Below are 23,080 nucleotides of genomic sequence, written 5' to 3'. Positions count from 1 at the left end.
CAATGCCTGACTGGTAAGACAGATGAGCTCAGAACATGGATTGGCTCTGGGGACTGGGATATTACAGCCAAAACAGAAACAGGGCTGAGAGAAGGGCAGGATGGCAGCTCAATGTTGCAGGACACAGAAGCTATAGGCATGACAGAAGTGCAAGTAAGTGAGGAGCGGGAGTTGCCCTTCTGATAAGGGCGGACATAACAACAGTGCTTAGAGGGGATATTCTTTAAAGGTCATCAAATGAGGCCATATGGTTAGAACACAGAAACAAGAAGGGGATGGTCAGTCTGTTGGGACAGTGTTATAGACCCCCAAATAGCCAGTGGGTACTCGAGGGGCAGACAAGTAGAGAATACCTGTAGGAATAATATAGTATTGGTTGGAGATTTTAATTTTCCCTGTATTAAGTGGGCCATCCAGAATGTAAAAGGCCCAGATGGAATTTGTCAAATGTGTCCAAGAAAGTTTCCTAAATCAATATGTAGAGGGCCCTACTCGGGAGGGTGCAACACTGGGCCTCCTCTTAGCAAATGAGGTTGGGCAAGTGACTGAAGTGTCAGTCGGAGAGCACTTTGGGTCTAGTGACCATAACTCTTAATTTTTTAACATAGTTATGGAAAAAGATAGGACAGGTCCACAGTTCAAGGTGCTAAACTGGAGCACGGTCAATTTTGGGGCCATTGGGCAGGATCTAGCAGAGGTCGACTGGGTGAGTCTGTTTGAAGGAAAAGGAATGACTAGAAAATGGGAGGCTTTTAAAAGTGTGATACCATCCCTGCACTCTTGATATGTCCCTGTTCGGGTGAAGGGAAAAGCTGGCAGGTTTAGGGATCTCTGGCTGACGAGGGCTATTGAAGCTATGGTCAGGAAAAAGAAGAAGAAGCTATTGGGCTCAAGTGAATCCCTGGATGGCTATAAAAAGTGTAGGAGCACATTTAAGAGGGAGATCAGATGAGCAAAAAGAGGGTATGAGATGGATCTGACAGGTAAGGTTAAAGATAATCCCAAGAGGTTCTATAGCTATATTAAGAGTAAAAGGATGGCTCGGGAGAGAATAGGTCCCCTTAAAGATCAGCATGGCCGTCTATGCATGGAGCCATAGGAAATGAGGGAGATTCTAAATGAATATTTCTCCTCAGTCTTTACTGAGGAAAGTATTATGGATGCTAAGGAAATAAGGGAAACAATTGGGGATGTTTTGGATGGCGTACACATTACCAGAGCAGAGGCGTTTGGCTGGATGGTAGGAAGCAGAGGGTGATGGTTGAAGGTTGTTTCTGTGAGTCCCTCTCCTATTTGAGATTCTTTGAAGTGCCTTATTCACAAATTCTTCTTTGCCTTAATTTTTCACCTCTTATTACAGGTCCAAACCTAAGGTATTTGGACTCAATCTTGAGTTCAATAATTTGGACTGTAATTTTTGGCTCCCATTTTATTTCCTTTGTTTTGCAAGCTAAATATTTTTTGTTTCCTTTTTCTTCCCTTTCGGACATCTGCATGCCTGCTCCAGGGATATGTTTTTTGCCTGTTCCTGCACCATCAACATTTGGTCTTGGAAATAAAACTCTTATGTCATTCAACTTCTTCTGTCTTTTTCCCATCCACCCCTTCTCAAAACCTTTTTCTTTTCTCCAGTTCTAATGAAAAGTCATGACTTTACATATTAACTCCGCTTTTCTCTTAGCACACATGCGACCAGACCCACTGAGTACTTCCTGCATTTTCTGTTTTTATTTCTGATTCACAGCATCCACATTATTCGGCTTTACAATCTAAAACAGATTATTCAGTCACGACTACATCGTGGTCCATGCAAACTGGCTGCTGTGTTTCTTACAGTGACTGCACTTCAAAAGTACTTCATTCGCGTAAAACACTTTTGATGCTGTGAAAGTGTCTTTCACAGGCATTTGTTGGCACTGGTACCTCATCAAACATCTATTATGTAGTGTGGACTTGGCAATGAAGTTTGCGTGGGAGGTTGGGGCTTGGCTACCAGAGTTGGAGGTCCATCAGAGCTAAATTGGGACATTATACCAACAGCACTGACATTGCTTTTATGAGTCAATGGATTGTAACCAGGACTGGGAACTCATTTTTTCCACCCTTCATGAGTCGTAGTTACATTTATTTCAACTTCTTTACTGCTGCTAACCACAAAGCTCTAATAACTCAAGCTTAGTCTAAACACTCAGTATGATACCGCATGCTACAAATGTGTCATCAGAGGTGCAGGTGTGAGGGGATAAACTGGACTTCCATGACCTGTACTTTGTAAGATGCAGCATGGTTGTTTTCAAAAACACCATCACTTCTAGAAGAGAAATGACATGACTACATTTTTGTGCCACACTCTATGGTGAGGATGTGGGCTGCGCACTGAATCTGAAACTGCTGGGACACTCTTGCAGTTCTCAATCTCAATTAGTGGAGCACTTTTCAGGACAGACTCCAAACAGCACTCATACCGAAAGCTACTTTCAAAGAGGCACTACAAAAACAAATTTCAGTGGTTACAAGCTGGCCATTTTACAGATAGGCAGTGTGGGGTAATGCAGATACTTCAAGTAGATCATATGTCAGATATATGACTTGTTTAGTAATCTTGGTGGTTGGTTTGCAGACTCTGACTCCCAGAGCCACAGGTTAAATCCAGCTTTCTCCTCCACAAACATTCGTTCTGAATCAGTAACTACTCCACACCTCCCTCTACAAATCTTGGCAAAGTTACCACATTATCATGGTGTTGTGTTGTTCATAATTAAATTAATCACTTAGGCGCAAACACCCCCACACACAACAGTGTTTTGATGGTTCCAGTGATAGGTTTCAAGACTTGAACTTGGATGGGTGAACATTCAGGTCCTGTGAGGCCATCTGTTTCTGTCAAGCTGGGATACACCACAAGTACTGTCGTCAAAGTATGATGTCTTTCTTATATTAACTGGCTTGCAAGCCTGCTGATTTACATCAATAGTCAGCATATAAAAGAGAGACAAGCTCTAGCGGGAGCAGCCATTTTGGAGATGGAGTATGAGGAATGAAGTGCTGCATTGAGGTCAAAGTGCGGGCTTTGGTGAGCATTGGGTTTCGCTGAGGAGGGTGAGCAGCACTAAAGTACAGCTACTCATTTGGTAGTAATGTCAGTTAGTGGACTGGCAGCACCTCTGTTGAGATGTGGGAGATTATGGAAAAATTAAAGGTTGTTGACAACTATGTCTGCAGGAAGTGTGTCCACTGCAGCTCCTTTTAGGCTGCATGGATTGGTTAGATTGGCAGTAATACTCACTGAAAAGCATACAGTTTGATATGGAGGCAGGAAGTTTTATAGATAAAAGTTTCAGGGAATATGGTCACACCGAAGGTTCAGCCAGATAGATGGGTGACCGCCGGAGGGGCGAGCAGGCGGGCAGTACAGGAGTCACCTGTGGCTATTCTCTCTTAAACAAGTAAACCATTTTGGATATTGTTGGGGTGTGTGTGGCCTTTCAGAGGAAATCAACAGCAGAGGCCAAATCAGTGGCACCATGACAGACTCTATTGCATAGCAAGGAGGTTTGCAGTGTAGGCGAGTGGTAATGATAGGGGACTGTATAGTCAAGGGCACAGATAGGTGTTTCTATGGCCGCAAGTGAGGCTCCAGGTTGATGTGTTGCCTTCCTGGTGTCAGGGTTAAGAAAGTTTCAGGACAATCGGAAAGGGGAAAGTGAAGAGCCAGAGGTTGTGGTCCATATTGGTAATAACAACATAGCCAAGAAGAGCGATGAGATCCTACAAAGGGAATTTAGAGAGTTAAGTAGAAAGGTGAAAAGCAGGATCTCAGGGGTTGTAATCTAAGGATTATGCCCTGTGCCACATGCCAGTGCGGCCAGAAATAGGAAGATAATACAGTTGAATGCATGCTAAAGAGCTGGTGTAGTAGGGAGGACTTCACACATCTGGGTCATTAGTATCTCTTTCAGGGCAGGAGGGATCTAAATATGAAGGATGAGTTGCACCAAAACTGGAGGAGCACGAACATCCTTGCAGCAGGTTTGCTTATGGCGCTCAGGTGGGTTTAAACTAGTGCGGTGGGTGGTGGGAACCAGAGCAGTAGGTCAGCATGTGGAGTGACTGAGAAAAATGTAGAGGTTAAGTCAAGTAAGTCTAATAGGAAGAACAGGCAAAGTCAAGTTAATGAACACAGCAGGGCTAGCAGTCTGAAGTGTACTTACTTCAATATATAACAGGTAAGGCAGATGAGTCTATGGCCTAGAATAGTGCATGGAACTGTGAATGTAGCCATTACAGAAACTTGGTTGAGAGAAAGGCAGGACTGGCAGCTCAATATGCCAGGATTTAAAGGTTTCAGGTGAGCAGAAAGGAATAAAGGGATGGGGTCTAATATTGGTTATTTAAGGAGAATGCACTAAAAGGCAACATCTTGGGGTTTCATCCAGGAATAAGAAAATTGCAATCATTATGATGGGGGTTACACTATAGGCCTCCCAACAACCATTGAAAAGATATTAGGCAGGTCATGAAAAGTTTAACATCAACAGGGTTTGTTGTAGTGGGTGATTTTAACTTCTCAAATATTGACTGGGATTCCCTTAGTCCCAGGGGCTTAGTTGGGACAGAAGTTGTTAGTTGCATCCAGGAGGGCTTCTTGAAACAACATGTAGATAGTCCAACTACAGAAGGGGCTATACTAGACCTTATACTGGAGAATGATCACCTGGCCAGGTAATCAAAGTTTCAGTGGGGGAGCATTTTTGGAAAAGTGATCATAATTCCGTAAGTTTTAAGATAGTTATGGATAAGGATAAGACTAGTCCTCAAGTGAAAGTGCTAAATTGAGGCAAGGATAATTACAATAGTATTAGGCAGGATCTGGACATATTAGATTGGGGGCGGCTGTTTGAGGATAAATACAAACCTGACATGTGGGAGTCTTTTAATGGCCAATTAATCAGAGTTCAGGGCCAGCACAGTTTTGTGAGGATGAAAGATAAGGATGGCAAGAATCGGGAACGCTGGATGACAAGATATTGAAAGTTTAGTCGAAAAGAGAACAGGAAGCATATATAAGGCAAGGAAACAGAAATCAGACAAGGCCCTTGAGGGATATAAAGGAAGCACGAAAAACTTAAACAAGGAATTGGGAGGGGAAAAAGGGGCCATGAGATATTCTTTGCAAGTAGGATTAAGGAGAATCCCAGGCATTTCATATGTATATTAGAAGCAAGAGGTAGCTTGGGAAAACTTAAGTCCATTCAAGGACAAAGGAGGGAATTTATACATGGATCCAGAGAAAGTGGGTGAGGGCCTTAATGAGTATTTTGCATCCATAATGAGTTGGTAAGTTGGATACAAAATTGGCTTTGTCATAGAAGAAAGAGAATAGTTGTTGAGGGGTGTTTTTCTAACCAGTGGTGTCCTGCAAGGCTTATTACTAGGATCACCGTTGTCTGTAATTTATATAAATATACATATGGATGAAAATGTAGGTGGTCTGATTAGTACGTTTGCAGACAACACAAAAATTGGTGGTGTTACGAATAGTGAGGAAGGCTGTGAAAGGATACAGCAGGATATAGATCAGTTGGAAAATTGGACACAGGAATGGCGGATTGTGTTTAATCTGGATAAGTGTGAGGTGATGCATTTTGGTAGGTCAAATGCAAGAGGAAAGTGTACAGTAAATGGCAGGACCCTTCGGAGCGTTCATATACAGAGGGATCATTGTATGCAAGTCCATAGCTCTCTGCAAGTGGTGATACAAGTTGATAAGGTCGTAAAAATGGCACATGCATGCTTGCCTTTATTGGTTGAGGCATTGAGTATAAAAGTTGGCAAGTCATGTTGCAGCTACATAAAACTTTGCTTAGACCACATTTGGGGTATTGTGCGCAATCTAGTTGCCACACTAGAGAAGGAGGCTTTGGAGAGGGTACAAAGAAGGTTTACCAGGACGTTGCCTGGATTGGAGTGTAATAGCTATAAGGACAGATCAAACAAACTTGCATTGCTTTTGCTAGAGCGTTGTCAGCTGAGGGGCAACCTAAAAGAAGTATTTAAAATTATGAGACACATGGATTGGATGGTGAGTTGGAGGCTTTTTCCCAAAGTGGAAATTCAAGTATTAGGGGGCATAGGTGAGAGGGGAATGTTTAAAGGAGGTGTGCGAGGAATGCTTTTTTACATTCAGGGTGTTAGGTGCCTGGAATGCACTGCTAGGGGAGGTGGTAGAAGCAAATATGATAGCAACATCTTAGAAGCATTTAGATAGACACAAAAACAAGCAAGGAATAGAGGGATACCTGCCATATACAGGCAGATGGGATTAGTTTAGAATGGCATCATGGTGGTGCAGATATGGTGGGCTGTAGAGCCTGTTTGTGTGCTGCACTGTTCCATGTTAGATAATACGTAAAGATTTCTGCACACTAGTAAAGGGTTTCCTCTGCATGGGTTTGCTTGACTCCGCTCATTTGCTAGTGAAATTTTCATCTTTTTATTTGTTACCGTTAGACTTGATTGTTCCAACATTTGGCTGGCTGAGCTTCTTTCTTTCATCCCTATAAATCTGAACTCAACCAAAACTCTCATATCCAAACTCAAACGTCGTCCCATTCAACTATCAGCTCTGTGCATGCTGATCTACAATGGCACCAGTTTAAGCAATAGATCCATTTGAAATTTGTTTCCTTGTTTCAAAAATCACCCCCCACACCTTCTATATCTTTGTAACTTTCTGCAGCTCTACAACACTTTGAGATCTTTGCATTCCTCCATTTTGTGCCTCATGTGCATTCCTGATTTCTTTTTGTTACACACTCATGGGATGTGGGTGTTGCTGGCTGGGCCAACATTTATTGCTGTTCCTGCGTTGTCCTTGAGAAGATGTGGTGAGTTACCTTCCTGAACTGTTGCCATGCATGGAGGTAGATCCACAATACCATTAGGGAGAGATTTTGAACCAACAATACTGACGGAATATTTCCAAGTCATGAACGTGTGGAGCTTGGAGGGGAGCTCACAGGTGCTGGCATTCTTATGTATCTGCTGCCTTTGTCCTTCTAGATGGATATGGGTGTGGGTTTTGAAGATATTCAGGAACTTTGATAAATTACTGTTGTGCATTGTGTAGCTAGTTCACTCTGCTGCTACTGGTTGTCAGTGGTGGAGGGAGTGGATGCTTCTCAAAATAGTGCCAATCAGCGGGCTGCTTTGATCTGGATGGTGTCAAGCTTCTTGAGTGTTGTTGGAGCTGCACTCACCTAGGCAAGTGGGGAGCATTCAATCACACTCCTGACTTGTGCCTTGCAGATAGTGGAGAGACTTTGCAGGGTTTGATGAGCTACTCGTTGTAGGATTCCTAACCTCCAACCTGCTCTTGTAGACACTGTATTTATGCAGCTAATCCAGTTCAGTTTTTGGTCAATGGTAACCCCAAGATGTCAATAGTTGGTGATTTGGTGATGGCAATGTCATTAAATGTCAAGGGGTGATGGTTAGAATGTGGCTTATTGGAGATGGTTGCCTGGCATATGTGTGGTGTGAGTTACTTGCCACTTTTCAACCCAAGCCCCAATATTGTCCAGGTCTTGCTGCATTTGGACACAGACTATTCCAGTGTTGAGGAGTTGCGAAAAGTGCTGAAAATTGCGCAGTCATCGGACAGCATTCCCATTTCTGACCTTATGATGGAGGGAAAGTGATTGATGAAGCAGCTGAAGGTGGTTGGGCCGAGGACACTACACTGAGGAACGCCTGCAGAGATGTCCTGAGGCTGAGATGACTGACCTGGAGTTGCCAGGTACAACTCCAACCAGAGGAGCATTTTGCCCCTGATTCCCATTGACTCCAGCTTTGCTAGGGCTCCTTGATGCTACACTTGGTCAAATGTGGCCTTGACGTCAAGCTCTATCATCACAACAGTCATCATTATCACCATAATTCATCATCAATGTCCATACCTGTAACTGCCTCAACGTCTGAAATTCATTCCTTCAACCACTTTGTCTCTTTCTTGCTCTATTCCTTTAAGTTGCTGTTTGAAACCGACAATACTGGTAGAGCTTTTGATCACTGCTTAGCATCTCTTTTCATTACTTGATGCTAAATTGCATTCCTTGAATGTTTCCTAAGAATAAAAGCAGTATAGAAATGTAAGTTGTTGCTGTTGGTTGGAGTGTTCAGGAGTTGGGTTCATTGTTCACAGCTGCCTAATGGACTGATGTCAGCCTGATAGGGTTAACACTTAATGATGACATTGTTATTATAATCTTAACTGAAGGATGACTAGCATTAAGATAATCTGAGCTCTCCTCAGCTATTGACAGAATCAGTTATTCTGAATCTGAACTGGAACTAGGAAAGATCCCTTGAAAATCAGAAGCCGTAGAGGAAGCAAATGTATTGTGGATAGGAGTTTGCCTATTCATTTGAAAAGCAGATTTAACACCTTCCTTCTCTTCCCTCCCCCATTTACTTTCTTAGTAACTGGCTGATTGAATTGTTGACTGACCTTTGACCCCTCATGGTCTGTAGCCTTCAGGCCACCCTGCCATGTAGTGATTGGATCTCCTGCAGTTTTATGAAGTTGTTCTTTGCTAATAAAACACTAACTGCTGGGCTTAAGTGCTGCTTCATGACCCCCTGGTTACCACCTAGTGATGACCTCCTGACCCTACTTCAGAAGCCTAAACAAGACCTGATGCAAATGACTGTATTTTATACTTTCGCCCTAGGCTCAATTTTGAAGCAAATATAACATTTCAACAGTAACAACGACTTATATTTTTATATTGCCTTTAATGGAATAAAACCCCCCAAGGCAACAAAAGAATAAAACTGAGCTACATAGGGTGATAACAAGGTGCAGAGCTGGATGAACACAGCAGGCCAAGCAGCATCATAGGAGCAGAAAGGCTGATGTTTCGGGCCTAGACCCTTCTTAGGATAGATGACCAAAAGCTTGGTCAAGAGGCAGGTTTTAAGGGATGTTTTCAAGAAGGAAAGTGATGTAGAGAGATAGAGAGGCAGGGAGGTGTAGAGAGGGAATTACAGAGCTTCAGGCCAAGGGAACTGAATGTATGGCCACTAGTGGTAGAGCAATTAATATCAGGGATAAACAAGAGGCCAGAATTGGAGAAGCAGAGATATTTCAGAGGGTTATGGGGCTGAAGGTGAATACAGAGTTAGAGGAAGGTGAGGCTATGGAGGGATTTAGATTTATTTATTTGTCACAAGATGAGTTTTAAAATCAAAACATTGTTTGACTGGAAGTCAATGTAGGCAAGTGAGCATAGGGTGTTGAGGAACAGGCCTTGCTTCAAATTAAAACACAGGCAGCAGAATTTTGAATGGCTCCAATTATGGATAGTAGAATGTGGGAGACCAGTCAGGACTGCACTGCAGTAGTTGAATTTCGAGGCAACAAAGGCATGAAAACAAGTTTCAGTAGCAGATGAGCTGAGATAGGTTGAATTTGGACAATGTTACATAGATGATTCTAAGTCGTCTTAGCAATGTCATGAAATCAGGAACATGAGGAGACTCATCTTGGCGGCAAATTTGCAAACTGACTGGCTTAATCACAGGCAGTTGCCAGGAAAGGGATGGCGTTAGTAGCTAGGGAATGGGATTTAGAACAGCGATTGGAAATAATGGCTTCAGTAATCCCAATGTTTACTTGGAGGACAGTTCTGCTCATTCAATACAGGATGTCAGATAAGATGTCTTGCAGTGTCCTCCAGTGCAGGAGTTGAGACAGGTGATAGTGAAGGAGAGCCCATGCTCTCTGTTAGTTCCCACATACCACCATTGTAGCACCCTGATATGGCCTCATATACCCCAAAATACTACTACAACAATCATATATACGTTGCCCCTCACTGTAACAGTCTCCGATATAACCCACTTCTCATTGTAACCTCTTAGATATGTACACAGCAACCTGACTTGGCACTATATCACTGTTGCTTCACTGGTTCTGAGTCAAATCCTGGAACTCTCTTCCTACCAGCACTTACTAACAGTTGGTGGCCCTACACCATGGACTGTAGTGGTTCAAGAAGGCAGCTCAGAACCACCTTCTACAGGCAATTAGGGACAGGCAATAAATGCTGGCCTACAGATTTACAACCCACAAATGAATGAATACTGTACATCAATATGGTTGCACATTAAAAGGGGAAGTAGGAATTGTGTTTTCTGTTTTCTTTGAACATTACTTACTGTTTTCTTTGGAGATGGGGCAGGGTTAAGGTGGGGGAAGCTGTTTAACCAAGCAGCGCATGGCAGTGGGTCAGGTGACAGAAATTTTAGGAATACATCAAATCAGAATTGACAAATGTAATCATGAGCCTAGGCCTCCCGGATGCCGGATGTTTTCTGCGTCTGGATCTGTCAATATTGGCAAAATTTAGGAGGATGATTTACGAAGAAAATGTGTGAGACTCACTCAAACATAGGCATTTAGTGTTAAAGATTGCATAGTCAGCAGGCGGGTTCACAGAACCTAATATCAGCAGCATTATTCCCTCTGCCAACAGTGCTTGCCCCTTTGGAGGTACTCAAAGAGCAGCCTGGCTGACTTTTCTTTTGTGCCAGAAATGATTCACAGCAACTGTGTTGTCATGGAAATTTGATGCCACGTGGAAAACTGTATTGTATTATGCAGAGAGTGAGGCCAAGACTAATAATTTTTCCCAGTCCACTCTCACAATATCTTCCTATGATCTGGGGTTCTGACTGAGTTCTTCTCCCTTCCACACTTGATATATGGACTCATTGCCAAGTTGGGGTATGTGGGGCATCTGGTAGCTTGCAGAAAACCCAGTGCAAAACATTTGTCAATGGCTTTTAAAACAGTCACTGAATTGGAACATTATTTCTGGGTTACCCAATCCTGAATAGAAGTGATTTTTTTTCCCTTTATTAATTCATGGGATGAGGGCATCGCTGGCTAGGCAGCATTTATTATCCATCCCTAATTGCCCAGAGGACAGTTGAGTCAATCATATTGCTGTGGATCTGGAGCCACATGTACGCCAGACCAGGTAAGGATGGCAGTTTCCTTCCCTAAAGGGCATTAGTGAACCGGATGGTTTTTTGCCGACAATCGACAATGGATTCGCTGTCATCATTAGATTCTTACTTCCAGATATTTATTGAATTCAAATTCCACCATCTGCTGTGGCAGGATTTGCACCAGGGTCCCCAGAACGTTATCTGGGTCTCTGGATTAACAATTCAGCGATAATACCACGAGGCCATTGCTTCTCCTTTGATGAAAATACACAAACCAATTTCAATTCAGCATTTAACGGGATATTGCAAACGTGAAATTGATGGATTCTGGAGATAGGACTAAAACACACTGAAATGACAGAAGGGAGTGTACACATTCAAAAACTGAAACTTGTTTTAATGAAATCTCCCCTGGATGGAAAGTTGGGGCCTTAAGGGCCAGGAGGCAGATAATTTTTACTAATAATGGGAGGAAAAAGCCTGCAATCAAGGCAAGGAGGAGTAGCAGGAAGTACTGAAGGAGGTCAGCAACAGGGATATGGCACCAAGGTGAAAATCATATAACTTGGTAAACAAGCATTTATTCACTTGTCTTATGCATTCGTGGGTCATGGACTGCAAAATGCAGTAACTATCCCCTGAAAGTCCTAGAAAGAGACAAAGAGGTTGACGGTGGTGGTAACTTTGACAGCTGCAGGTTAAGAGTTGCCCTCAGATCCATCTGATGGTAGTCTAGTTCCAGCAGGCTGAAAATGTTTCCCATCAGCTGTCAGAAAACCCTGAGCTTCCTGAGACTGTTGCTGATAGTCATTCATTTGTTGCCTGCATGCTCTGTGCTGTCAGTATAGTCTCCTCTATAAGATGCACCTCTCCGCACATTCTATGTGTCCTGTGCAGCAGCAGATCTATAAGGAACTCTGTTGGTACTACTGCTAGTGCTTTACTGCTGGACATTTGCTTCTTATCTAGATCTAATAGACTGGATCTTCAAAATGGAGATCAGATGTAGAAAGTTCCAAAGTCGGGAAAGTAACCTCTCAGCACAAATACTGTGAACAAAGCCTTTTACACAATTAGCCAAGAAAACAGCTGCACATGTTCATAATTTAGAATCATAGAATGGTTACTACAAAAAAAAGGCAACTGCTTCATTGTCTCCGAGGAAAATGTCTGCAAGAATAATTCAGCTACTCCCATTCCCCCAACATTTCCTAATAGCCCTGCAAGTCTACTGAGATATTTATCCAATGCCCTTTTGAAAGTTATGATAGAGTCTACATCCACCACACTCTCAGGATTTACTCTAGATAAACTAACCACTTGCTGAGTAAAGAAGCTTTCCTCACTTCACTTTAGGTTCTGTTCAAACTCTTCATAATTTTGAACTCTTTTCAAATTTCACACTCTTATCAAAATTATCTCAAAGTTCTTGCATATACAACAAATAATTAAAGTGTTGTTATGCTAGGGAAGTAGGGCAAACTTTTTGCATATAGCACACAGGAATGAGATAAATGACTAATTATTGTATGTTTGGTGTTGGTATGGAGGAAAGGAAATTGAAAGGAAGAACACTAAGGAAACTTCCTGTCTGGGTTTTGAAAAAAATGCAATTGATCGTTAATATCCATCAGGACAGGGTATCAATTTAACATTTCATCAAAAGGACAGCACACCTTTAGGATGCTTCAACCTACAACTTTCTAAGCTAGACGTGAGACCAGGACATTGTGATAGAAGACATATGATTTGTGGGTTTTGGTTTATCTGTGCAGGGAATTCTGCTTTAATGCGTGTTTCAGCAACACGAATTGGCTACAATGCGACTGATGAATAGGGGAACACTATTTTTATAACGTGAACTTGTGTTGGCTATAACGCGATTCCATTGATTCCAACTTCTCTCCTTCAACCCATGGACCAGGGTGCAATAGCAGCTTTTAAAAATTGTTATTTATGGCACATATTTAAGAGGCTGATTGCAGCCACTGAGGGGGATAAGGACAGTATTCTTCAATTTTAGAAGATCTTTAACATCAAGAATATACAGTTGACATTATTGTTGGAGGCCTGGAGTAATGTCAGTAAGGACTGCTTGTGTGCAGTTTGGCGGAAGCTTCTCCCGGATTTTTTTCAAGATTTTAAAACGTTTGATCTGTCAGAGGAGCTTCCAAGAATCAAAGAACATTGTGTTGATCTTGCAAAGCAAGTTGGATTTGAAGAAGTGGAGAGTGAGGATGTTGAAGAGCTGCTTGAGTCCCACTGTGAAGAACTCTCTACAGCTGACCTACAACAACTTGTCGCTGAGGGGTAAGTGGAAGCTGGAGATGATGAAGATGAAGTCCCGGATGCAGCACCATGACAGCTTTCCACTTCTGTTTTGTTTTGTATCCTGAGGGAAACCGAGAAGCAGTTGCAGCTGTTAGAGGACAACAATTACATTGCAGAACGCAGCAGGGTAGCACTTTGTGGAATAAGATCTCATTTGGCACCCTATGAACAGCTTCTTCATGAAAGAAGAAAAAGGGCAAAGCAGCAAAAAACTGGATGTCTTTTTTAAGCCAACCCCCAAGAAACAGTCAGAAGACAATAAACCACAGCCACCCACTTCTGGATTAACTATTTTTTGTCCTAACCCTGCAACCACAACTGCACCTGAAGGTGATGATGATGATGATGATGATGATGACAACCCTCAGCCTCTGCATTAACAACAGAGCAACCTCAAAACCTCCTCCCCCATCAAGTCATCTTGACATTTTTTCAAGGTGTTAAATCTGTTCCTAGTGCCTAAATGTACTGATAAATGTACCATGTTATCCTCATGGGTAATTCTACACAGATTCAGAAATTGAGCCCAGGTACATCAATAAGAAATTTAATTGTCATCTTTTAGCACGTTGTGTGAGCCCAGTCTTCAGGAGGTGATTACTTATCATTAACTGCATATATGGCCTCAGACACCAATGGTTACAAAATCAACTACAGAAATACTGCATGTTTTGTAAGGAGCTATCTGGTCTCATTTCAGTTTATTTTCTTTGTTTTATTTCTAAAGTTAGCAGACATGCTGTTGTAAACTACCTCACTTCATCCCCTTTTTGCCTGCTTGAGTTTCCTACTGCCAGGTACCATCCATGGTCCAGAAAAGGAGTAGCCACATTATGTATTCTGGAGCATTTGCTGTTAGTTAACGGTTTAAGATCACAGCTGATGGTACTACTGTACAAGCTAGGCACCAGTCTGAAATCTGGATTGATAATCGTATTTTGTTTTGTTTTATTTAATACGGTGGTCTTTCACTGAAATATAATAACACAATAGTGATCCCACAAATGTTCTTTTCTTTTGCAAATTTCACAAATGTCTGATTAAGTTTCTTCCTTGCAGACCTAAATTTTAATCAATAAGCTTCAGGGTAACCTGATAAGCATTGAGTAATGCCTTTTTGACAGTTTCGTAATGTGCAGATTGTTCTTCTGATAAACCACTCGAAATGCAGAAAATTGCCCAGGTATCCAGCTATCCAAAAGCCTGGTTCGGCTACATCTGGAGTATTGTGTCCAGTTCTAGTCGCCTCATTACAGGAAAGATGTGGAAACGTTGGAAAAGGTGCAGAGGAGATTTACCAGGATGTTGCCTGGAATGGAGGGAAGGTCTTACGAGGAAAGGTTGAGAGAGCTAGGGCTTTTCTCTTTAGAACGACGAAGGATGAGAGGTGACTTGATAGAGGCGTACAAAATAATCAGAGGTATAGATAGAGTGGACAGCCAGAGACTTTTTCCTAGGGTGGAGGTAGCTATTACGAGGGGGCATAGTTTTAAAGTGAGTGGAGGTAGATATCGGGGAGACGTCAGAGGTAGGTTCTTTACTCAGAGAGTTGTAGGGGCATGGAATGCATTGCCGGAGAGGGTAGTGGAGTTGGCCTCGTTAGGGTCATTTAAGCTGCTATTAGATAAGCATTTGAATGATAGTATAAGGTAGGGATGGAGGTTAGATAGACCTTAGGTTTAAGGTAAAAGTTCGGCACAACATCATGGGCCGAAGGGCCTGTACTGTGCTGTACAGTTCTATGTTCTATGCCCTGTACACAAACAGTAGGATAAATCCAATCTGGCCAATTACTGCCCCATCAGTCTACTCTTAACTATCTGTAAAGTGATGGAAGGCGTCACGAACAGTGTTATCAAGCTTTGATGCTTTGATTGGGTTCTGACCGCATTTCAGACTTAGTTCAAACATGGACAAAATAACTGAATTCCAGAGGTAAGGACAGTGTGACAGCCCTTGACATCAAGGCCACATTTGACTGTGTGGGAGATCAGGGAGCGGTTATAAAACTGGAGTCAATGGGAATCAAGGGAGAAGCTCCACTAGTTGGAATCATATCTAGCACAAAGGAAGATGATGGCGATTATTGAAGTTCAGTCATCTCAGCTCATGGGCAATTCTACAGGAGTTCCTCAGGATAATATTCTTGGCCCAACTATCTTCAGCTTCTTCATCTGCAGGAGTTCCTCAGGGTAGTGGCCTAGGCCCAACCGTCTTCAGCTGATTTATAAATGATCTTCTATCCACCATAAGATCAGAAGAAGGCTTCTCACTGACGGTTGGACAATGTTGAGCATCATTCGCGACTCCTCAGATACTGTAGTTGTCCACCTGTAAATGCAGCCAAGGTCTGGATAATAGCCAAATTTAGGCAGACAAGTGGTAAGTGATATTCATGCCATACAAGTATCAGGCATCACCATTTGTAACAAGAGAGAATCTAACTGTTGTCCTTTAACATTCAACAGGATTACCATCACAAAATCCTCCAATACCACCATCCTGGGGGTTACCATTGACCAAAGACTGAAGTGGACTAGTGTTCAAGTACTGTGGCTACAAGAGCAGTTTAGAGGCTTGGAATTCTGCAGTGAGTAATTCACCTCACGACTGCACAAAGCCCATCTACCATCTACAAGGCACAGGTCAAGATTGTGATGGAATACTCTCTTACTTGTCTCCATAAGTACCTGACATCATCCAGGTCAAAGCAGCACAATTGATTAACAACACATCCACTCCCTCCATCACTAATGCTCAGTTGCAGTAACATAATATCTACAAGATGCACTGTGGAAATTCATTAAGGTTCCTTAACACACCTTCCAAACCCACAATCACTACCACCTAGAAGGACAAGGGTAGCAAATACATAGGAACATGACTACCTGAAAGTTCCCATCCAAGCCACTCACCATCCTGGAAATATATTGCCATTTTTTCATTATTGCTTGGTTCAAATCCTGGAACTTTCTTCCTGATGGGATTGTGGGTCTACCTACAGCAAATTGACTGTGCTGGTAAAGAAAACAGCTCACCACCGCCTTCTCAAGGACAACTAGGACTGGGCAATAAATGCTAGCACAGCAAGTGATACCCACATCTCATGAATTAATTTAAAAAACTTATTAACTTCAGATACAAAGAAAACCTGTATGTTACAAACTCAAAATTCAAAACCTGAAATTAAAATAAATGATATTAAAAATGTATATACGTCAAGAGCATTTACATCACAATGGTCAGGTAGACTGAAAAGTATAGTAGAATTCAACTTGAAGAAGTGTGAGGGGGTCAGCAAGGCGAAGGAATACACAATAAATGGGAGAAAAGTGAGAGGCACAGATGAAGTGAGGGATCTTGGGGTGAATGTCCTCAGATCCCTCAATGTAGCAGGAGAGATTAACAAGGTAGTTAAGAAAGAAAATGGAACACTCAGGTCACAACTTGAGTACTCTGAACAGTTCTGAACACCTCATTACAGAAAGGATGTAATTGTACTAGGAAAGATACAGAAGAGATTTATGAGGATGCTGACAGGACTGGAAAGCTGTAGTTATGAGGATAGATGCTGGAGTTGTTTTCCTTTGAACAGAGGAGATTTGATTGTGGTGTACAAGATTGGGAGGGAAGGACCTATTTCCCTTATGAGTGGTGTTAGGCTAAGGGTCCTTTGACCTTCTCGCAGAGGGGTCAGTGACTTGGAGGCATAGATTTAAAGTGATTGGTACAAGGATTATGGGAGTAATTAGGAAAAATATTTTCACCCAGAGCATGATCAGAACTCACTGCATGAAAGGGTAGTAGAGAGAGAAACTCTCAACTCACTGAAAGGGTGTCTAGATATGCATTTGAAGTCCTGTGACCGCTAGAAAATCGACCAAGTTCTGGAAAATGCAAATAGACTGAGTGGTTCAGTTTTTGGTCGATATAGACATGCTGGGTAGAGTGGCTTTCTTTTGTGCCATTCAATTTTCTTCATTTTCTAAATATTCTAAATATCTGAAGAGAAGGAATGTGGGGAGAGAGCAAGGGAAGGCAGTACATAAACTGTTCCTTAGGAAGGCTAGGATGAACATGATAAGCTGAATGGCCTTCTTCTATGCTGTAACAATTTTGCGGTGCTAAAAATGGTTGTTTGAGGTACCCTTGGATCTGTCCTGTGTCCAATGCAAGACATGCTAAAATTGTATGTTAAAAGAATAAATTAGCATATTGAAATTAATTTGCCATAAACTTTAATTTAGACTAATAGCTGTTTCAACCTTACGTGTCCAAGGTGCAGAAATGAAGATCTAGGGCCTTGAAAAGTCACATTTTATTGGATAACTGTTGGCATAGAGATTATAATCTCACAACTTATCATTCTGTATCTCCAAGCACACCTGGCTGACCACTCAATGCTTTAATATAGTCAATTAAAGTCAAAATTACCATTGGATTAGGTAATATATTAATATGGATTGAGAACTGGTTGTTTGACAAAAAAAACTAGGAATAAATGGGACATTCTGGATTGGCAGTCTGTAACTGGTTGGTTTGGTTTGCAAGGATCAGTACTTGGGCCTCAGCTATTTACTATGCATATTAATGTTTAGATGAGATGTGTCCAAGTTTGTTGACAAAAGGTGGGAAAGTGTGCAGCAAGAAGGATGCAAAGAGATTGCTGAGGGAAATAAGCAGTTTGAGTGAATGAAGAATATGGGGATGGAATACAATGTGAAGTCATTCACTTCGGCAAGAAAAGGTAAAAAGCAGAGTATATATTTGAACAGTGATATACTGGGAAATGTTTGCATTTAGAAAGTGAAGGTGCAGCTATAGTAAGCAATTCAAAAGGAACATGACATGTTAGTTTTCTTACAACGCGCTTACAGTATAAGAGTACACACGCTTTATTCCAATTATACAAGGTATTAATGAGGCCACACCTAGGGTACAGTGTGCAGTTTGGTTTCCTTACTCTACGAGGGCATATTTGCCTTTAAGGGAATTCTACAAAGATTCAATGGACTGCCTTCTAGCATGATGACATTGTCTTATAGGGAGAGATTGAGTAGAGTGAGCCTACAAACCCTGCAATTAAGGAAAATGAGAGGTAATCTAATTGGAATTTCAATAATTCTAAGGGGTTTGACAAGGCAGATGGTCACAGGCCGTTTCCCCTGACTAGGGGATCTAGATTCTGGGCTCACAGTTTCATGGTAAGGGTTTTTTAAAAATTGCATTTATTTGTGGGATGTAGGCATTGCTGGCTGGTCAGCGTTTATTGGCTGTCCCTAGCTTCCCTTCAGAACGTCATGGTGAGCTGACTTCTTGAATCGCTGTAATCCATGTGCTATAGGTAGATCTACATGCTATTTGGAAGGGAATTTCAAGAATATTACCAGCAATAGTGAAAGAATGGTGATACATTTCCAAGTCAGAATGGTGAGTGGCTTGGATGTGAACTTACAAAGTTTCAAGGTTGGAAGGCCCTGTGATGAGGAGAAATTACTTTATTCAAATGAATTAGAATATTTAGAATTTCTTTAGAATCTTTAGAATTCCCCACCACAGAAAGTGGAGGATATTCAGCCATGGAGTACATTCAAGACCGAGGTCAATAGATTTTTAGACATTAAGGAAACCAAGGAATGTGGGGATAGGGCGAGAAAGCAGGTTAAGTTAGAAGGTCAATCATGATCTTACTGATCGTAAAGCAGGTTCAAAGAGCAAAATGACCTACTCCAGTTCCAATTTTTTGTGTTCAATGCAAAAGCCAATGTTAATCTTGTGGTGGCTTCCTTCAAAGCTTAATTGTGAGGCACACTACCTGTATAGACTGAATACAGAACCCTCCAGCTAGAAGATTTGCAGTTTGTATTTTGAACCCTGGTCAGTGCTGATTAAGCTGCCCTGCTAAGCAAAGTAATCATCCAGTGTTCTCAGTGCTAACATCACAAAGAACAGCGATTGTGGACATCATGCAAAGGCCAAATCTGGCAAAGCAGTGATGCCTACAACAATTAACCATCCATCTGATCATTAATGCCTGTATGCAGATGGAAGACAGGCTATTTAGAAGAGGTATCAAAGGGCTACCAATACTGCACCCCCATAAGAGTAATTGCTTTATGAGGGAGTTGGTGGTTGGGGCGGGGGGGTGGGGGGAGGAATTGGGTAGTGTTTGGTGGTGGTCGTGGAAAAGGTGGTAAAACGTTTAATTCAATTCTCTGCCTGAATATTAGCAGCTTTTTATTCATCAGTTTTCAAAGGAGACTTTAATAAATGAGAATGGCTTTGTCCTGACATTACACAGTGCAGCTCAATCCCAAACTGACTGCGAGGACTCTCTAATCTCCTGTGATTTATTGTGGGTTCTTCCTGCATCTCTGTGATTGGGGAGGGCTGCATATGTTCAGAGACAGCCTGGCGTCCCCACTCCCTCCGACAGCTCCTGCTGCTCTACCTCCACATTGATTTACTTAACTCCCAGCAAGGTTGTATCTTAAAATAACGTACAGTTAAATTGCATTAAAACATCATTCATAATTTTTTCTTTAAACATTCTCATCTGGTATTAATGCTACTCCTCTTAATTGCTTGAACAAAGAGTAGTCAGAATTTTGGGCTTTACATACTGACCCCATGTCGACATTTTACTCACAGTTGAAAGAAACATGTACTATTTGGAGAATACCCCTCCCCTTGCCTTTCCCCACCTACCTCTGGCTGTTTTTTTTAAGCACATGTTACAAAATTGGGAATTACTATTCAATTCCCAGGATGGAGTCTGATGGAACACACGCAAGCACACTGAAGTAGACTCCTGCACGGATATACACATGTGGCACGCACATGCACACTCACACATGTGTAAACTTCCATCTTTTGGAAGAAGATATTAAACTGAAGCTCCATCCGCTCTCTCAGCTGAACTTAAAGGATATTAAAGCACTATTTAAGTATGAGAAACAAAGTTCACCACAGTGACCTGGCCAAAATATCTTTCCCAACCAATCTCAATAACATAAATTATCATTACCGCATTGTTTTTGTAGGGAGTTTGCTTTGTGCAAATTGTCTGGACCATTTCCTACACTACATTTCCAAAAATATTTGATTGCTTGCAAATCATTTGGGATGAAAAAGATTCTAAAAGGTGATGTTTAAATACAAATTGCTTCCACCTCAAAATGGAACAGCTTCATGTCCTTTTGTTTCTACTGCTCTAGAAATTCAATCTCATCAGAGAACTATAAGCCCTTTATGTACCTTCCTCAAGTGGTCAATCTCAGTACAGGAACCGTGCCAGTGAAAGTTGGTTGTTGATTATCCTGTGAAGGTACTGGATCCTGATTCAGTCATCACCCCTAAATATGTACACAGGCACACTCGCAGGCAGAGGCCATCAGGTGCTAGGGAGAAGGAACACTGGCGGATTTTCTGCTCTTCCCTAATCGCTGAGACAAACTGTAGTACTCAAATTGTGGGCTGATGGGAGCAGCTAACTCGGCAGAGATCAGGGTCAACCTTGGTACCATGAGCTGTGCTTTAATGCTCTGATCTGGTAGACATAGGTCAGAGTTTGTCTGATTTGCGGGAACAGATGAAACAGACCAGAAATTGACAATACTATAATTAGGTAAAGGACACAGCATTCATGTCACTAAAACTAATGGAAACTTCAAAATCCAGCAGCCTAACTACAATCAATTTACAAATACTTGATCTCTGTACACAACATTGTAGAGAACCTTTCCTTTTAGAGGAATAACACAATGGGAAACAGATGCTGGCTGATTAAAGACATTCAGATAGCGAGCAGGCTAGCGTTGTATCATTTTACATACTGTTTTTTACTGAGCAGCTTTCTCGCTCTCAGTTTTCCTGACAATCCATATATTAAGTCATAACATGCCACTCCCTAGGGAGCTGTTACAGACCTGAAACTTGCATTCAATCAAATACAGTAACTTTGACAAGGCAGACAGCAGATGGGCTGTTTGATGGTGAGGACATACAAATAGTGGTATCCAAATATGGTGGGGAGGGAAGGAGTGGATGGGGGTTCATTGCACCTCTCCTTGCTGCTTTAATAATCCTTCACGAGAACTCTGCTTTCATTGCCCCCTCCCCAAATCTTTCTTTTGCTCAGTATCTGCAGTACTTTTGAGTGAAATGTAATGTCCCTGCCCATGGTCAGTTTGGTGGAGGGGTGGCATTTAACCACATGAGGTAATAGAGACTCTGCTGCCTTCCCTCCTTTACCCTTACGAGATCCATGCCAGGAAGGTTCACGTATGTGCTGCAAGCCCTGCCACCAATTAAGTCCCTTCAATGGACAATTATTGCTGCTGCTTGTATTAATCCAGCGGTGGGCCTTACCATGCAGGGCGCATGACGAGAAAAGATGTGAAGGGGGTACTTAGTGCCTTTGGAGACCTGGTATTGGAAAGGGTGACCTGCTGATGCATACCCCTTTCCCTTGACCACCCCCCATCCTCCCCAAGCACTCCCCACCATCACACACCTGTGGCCTAGGATTCAACAATAGCCTCAAGTGACTGCTTTAGTGGCAACAGGCACCATCTACCCATTGGCACTGCTGTTCAATAGAGCTGTCAGCCAAAATAATAAGCCCATAGGCCTCTGTTTGGCTGGCAGCTTTTGGTTGGGGAGGGAGGAGTGCATTTCTGCCTCCTGGTTCCCTGACTCCATGAACGGTTCACTGCTGTCCAGTTAGTTGCTTGAATGGGACAATTCAGCCAGCCTTCCCAAAAAGAGGCGATGCAGGGCTTGTGTTCACTCTTCAGTGGGAATGTAAGGCACTCATCACCTCCATTAAATGCTTCCCCTGTGATAAGACTGCAACGAAGGTTCCATATGTAATTTCAAATGGTCTTAAAGGAACCAATGGCCACTATACGAATAGGAGGGGAGTCTTGCTCAGCTTCCCAGGTTAATATTTATCCCGCAATCAACATAATTCAAATAGTAGATTATCTAGTGCTGCACAAAAGGCAGCTGCATACGATAAAGGTGCACGGTGTTACAGGCAATGTATGAGCATGGACAGAGGATTGGTTAACTAACAGGAAACAAAGAGTGGGGATAAATGAGTGCCTTTTTGGTTGGCAATCAGTGACTAGTGCTGTGCCTCAGGGATCAGTTTTGGGTCCGCAATTGTTTACAATTTACGTAGATGATTTGGCGTTGGGGACCATGTGTAGTGTGTCAAAATTTGCAGATGACACTAAGATGCGTGGTAGAGCAAAGTGTGCAGAGAACTGTGAAAGTTTGCACAGGGATATAGGTAGTTTAAGTGAGTGGGCAAAGGTCTGGCAGATGGAGTACAATGTCGATAAATGTGAAGTCATCTATTTTGGTAGGAGTAACAGTAAAAAGAACTATTTTTTGAACAGTAAAAAATTGCTGCAGGCTGCTGTGCAGAGGGACCTGATTATCCTTGTGCATGAATCACAGAAGGTTGGTTTTCAGGTACAACAGGTAATTAAGAAGACAAATGGAATTTTGTCCTTCATTGCTCGAGGGATGGAGTTTAAAAACTGGAGATTATGTTGCAGCTGTATGGGGTGCTGGTGAGGCCACACCTGGAGTACTGCATGCAGTTTTGGTCTCCTTACTTAAGAAAGGATGTACTGGCACTGGAGGGGATACAGAGGAGATTCACTAGATCGATTCTGGAGTCGAGAAGGTTGGCTTATGAGAAGAGACTGAGTAGACTGGG

At 42.2% G+C, this 23,080-nt stretch overlaps 1 protein-coding gene across 1 annotated transcript in view; it reads right to left on the bottom strand.

Annotated features, from left to right (window-relative positions):
* The window catches only part of bcas3 (BCAS3 microtubule associated cell migration factor), a 1,061,909-nt gene that overhangs the window by 83,934 nt on the left and 954,895 nt on the right, over positions 1 to 23,080 (bottom strand). The window lies entirely within an intron of this gene.

Source organism: Rhincodon typus, chromosome 26, assembly GCF_021869965.1.
Source record: "Rhincodon typus isolate 14 chromosome 26, sRhiTyp1.1, whole genome shotgun sequence".
NCBI lineage: Eukaryota > Metazoa > Chordata > Chondrichthyes > Orectolobiformes > Rhincodontidae > Rhincodon > Rhincodon typus.
The sequence above is the reverse complement of the archived record's forward strand: the minus strand, read 5'-3'. Positions and strand labels throughout refer to the sequence as shown.